This window comes from Lygodium microphyllum, chromosome 6, assembly GCF_053477565.2.
Source record: "Lygodium microphyllum isolate KBCC chromosome 6, Lygodium_microphyllum_v1.1.10, whole genome shotgun sequence".
Lineage (NCBI taxonomy): Eukaryota > Viridiplantae > Streptophyta > Polypodiopsida > Schizaeales > Lygodiaceae > Lygodium > Lygodium microphyllum.
Window position 1 is genome coordinate 89344151 of NC_141140.1, and position 3298 is coordinate 89347448.

Sequence of the window (3298 nt, forward strand, 5' to 3'; positions counted from 1 at the left end):
AAGCAACCTTTACATAATGGAAATCGGTCCACAATCATATGTGAACTTATTTAATCCAACGCACATGCGATTGCATGTATCTACATTGCAAAACATCGAAGAAAAACTAGAACTTAAATTCCCTTTCACTCCAATAAAGAGGCCCCAATTATTTGTGCGGTAGATAGAACCTAAGATCACTTGGAAAATCTTGAGAGAAGCTGCACTGTATATATATTGTTGATCAGCTGCTATGTATAGATGAGTTTGCACTCTTGGACTTGTGTATCAGGTTCTTGTTCAGTTATGCCATGTCCCTCCTTTGTAGCTTGTTTTGTTATATCATTATCATCCTTGGACGTAGTGACTAGCCTCTTGACCTCATTAAACTGATGTGATAGTTTACTTCCAGTGTTGGTTATTTCAACACTGCTATAATCTATGCCAGAATACATCGAGGAGATTGGATATTGAAACACTTCACCAGATTGGAGGGTAATCTGCATGGTCCCTTGGTAGGGTATTGTGATATTTCCTCTTCGGGTGGTAGCTTGGAGGGAGATCCATTGCCCTGGTGCTAGGGTGCCAAATTGGTCCCAGCTGAGGGTGCGAGTCTCCTCAATGCTGCTTGTGTAGCTTCCTTCAACATTCACTTTCCATCCAAACTGTGTTTGCTCTTCTGCAACAAGGGGAATCCCTGCTTTGACACTCACATTGGCATGTAGCTCTATCCCCGAAGTGAGTGTCCATGATGATGATATCTTCACATCTCGGCTTCCAGAGAATGACCAACCTTTGGAAATGGAGCCTGTCATGATGCGCAAATAAGCAATGATGTACCGTTAGAGATAAATGCAGCAAATCTAAGCCTCTAAGCCCATATTTATACTGCAAACCTAAGCCTCCAAGCCCATTATTTTTACCGCAACTTCCTACAGAACGGTAGGTAACTAAAGGGTGTCATGCGCACACTCAACTATTTATTATATACAATTTTGAATAGGTGGTGCAACTGAGGTCCTTTACTCCCATATTTTAGAATGTCTATTTATAGGAGTATCATAACTAAGATGTGTCCCTATGTACTCACTACGCCCCCTCACGGATAAGCTGCCTAGAGAGGGGCAAGGCCCATTCAACATAGAGTCTAGTCCCCCTCATTGATAACCTGCCTCGAGAGATGCAAGGATATTCAACATAGAGTCACCACCATGAGCATCCTTAACGGTGCTTGGTCAACTAGTTTGCAGTCGCATTATTCAAGCCACTGTACATACCCCCCGACCATAAACCGTGAACAAGTTAATTTCCTCAATTATGTCAAGCACCTACCTGCATTGTTGGAGTCATTGTATGAATCAAGTGTGACGGGAACAATTGCAGCGTTTTCTAACTCCAAAGTAGGGTAGCTTACATCGATCATGCGAGCATGGGCTATATTATGGACTTTAAAAAATAGAACCCCAAGCAATCAATATCCGATCCATCTCTTCCCATGATACCCACACAAAGCCCAGATGCCACATCGATGGGGTACTCCTGCCTTAAGCTCCAAGATGTCATGTGATGGAAAAACGTGCCTCCTGTCGTGGTGGAGAATCTAATGCCTCCACAACGTGTTCCTGGAAGAGTTACACAATGTGCAACTGGAAAACAAAATAGTCAAACCCAGATAGACTAGACTTTGGCGATACCTTAGAGGTCACAATAACCGAATACGACTGGGACAACAACTGTGTTACAGCACGACTAGTGCGACGACGACGATGATTCCTAATGCTATCATATCTACTTATACCAGCATCGTCGATCAGGCATTGCACATGCTTACCCGTACTGTTGCTCCACAAAGACAAACGGCTGATGCGCTCGCCATCCTTGAACTCGTACTCCTGGTAGGAGCCCTGGGTTTGGCCGAACGTGGCTGAGGTGTCGGAGCCCGTCATCCAGATCCGGATGCCTCGCAGCGTCGTCCCGCCCGCCCACACGCCGACCTTCCTCAAGATCTTCCCGTACCCGCTCTGCTCATAACGAAACGACGACCCACCGCTGCCCCCGATCACTTCCACGGGTGTCTGATACACCGGCATTTTCAATACCCGCCGGCGTTGATCACTGACGTCCCTGCATGCACAGCCCAATCATCGGGCATATAAGTCGATTGACCACCAGAATATGCAATCGGACAATGTACTAAATACCAATTATATTACGTACTATGCACTGAACTACACTAATGGGGGGCTTCACAAGCTTTGCCTGCGACTTCGATCTTCTAGCTGGTTCAATAGACTAGCTGCAAATTAACTAGGCTAGTGCATGAACAACATACAACTGACAGGTGTCGTGTTCTGGCACAGGCAGGGCGTGTGTAGGTATATATAGATACCGCCGAAGAGCCAAGAGGGCTAATAATGGATAGGATTGTTTACTGTGGTCATGTGGAAACAAGCAGCAAAGCTCGTTAAGACACCGATGGATACGAACTGTGTCTGGAAGCGGCACACGACATTATTTTTTAAATACTAGTCAATATCATCGTCATTGATCGTTTTTAAGCGCGGAATTGACGAGGCCCTTATCTAAAATTTCCACATTCAACGCGCTGGAGGGCCCACGACGAAACCATCTTCCTACGGGGCTGCGACGACGCTCTGTAGCTGTTTCCCAAATTAACCGCGGTTCGTATCATCCCCTTGTTTTGCCAGCAAGCTGTTCTGATCAGCCCTGGGATTTAAAGAAACCGGTAACTTTGCTCCGTACAATCTAACTCAAGAAGTGGGGGAATTGAGTGTAGAACTGTGCGTATAAGGGGGAAGTGGCAAGTTCCACTTGCATGCCTGACTCCGCAGTGCCCGGAGTCATGACTAATGACATTGAGATGTTTTCATGTTACTATACAGCCACTGTTTTTATACAAGCAGTCCTTTGTATCCCATCATCTCTTCGGAGTAAAGAGTCATGGGAGCACTCTAGTTCCATTGAACTTGTTAGCCACCAAGGCATACACTTTCTCAATGAAGTGATAGCTCATCTTCTATCCACCTTCCTAATCGTCCATTGAAAATCTTCACCTTATTACCCTCAAGCAAACGGCCAAGCTGAATCCACAAATAAGATCTTGGTGAATGTCCTGACCAAGGTAATCTATGCTTCACACAGTGACTTGGATAACAAGTTGATGGCGACTTTGTAGGTCTACCAAATGGCTTACAAAATGGCTATAGGCTACCAAACTCCCTTTAGGTTGTGACCTATAGTACTGAGGCAATTCTACCCTTAGAGTTCTTCATTCCTAGACTGAGGATAGCCCTTCAAG

At 45.3% G+C, this 3298-nt stretch overlaps 1 pseudogene; it reads right to left on the bottom strand.

Moving 5' to 3' along the window:
• Positions 1–230: 230 nt before the first annotated feature.
• LOC148034787 (uncharacterized) lies at positions 231–2069 on the bottom strand (annotated as a pseudogene).
• Between the last annotated feature and the right edge of the window lie 1229 nt (positions 2070–3298).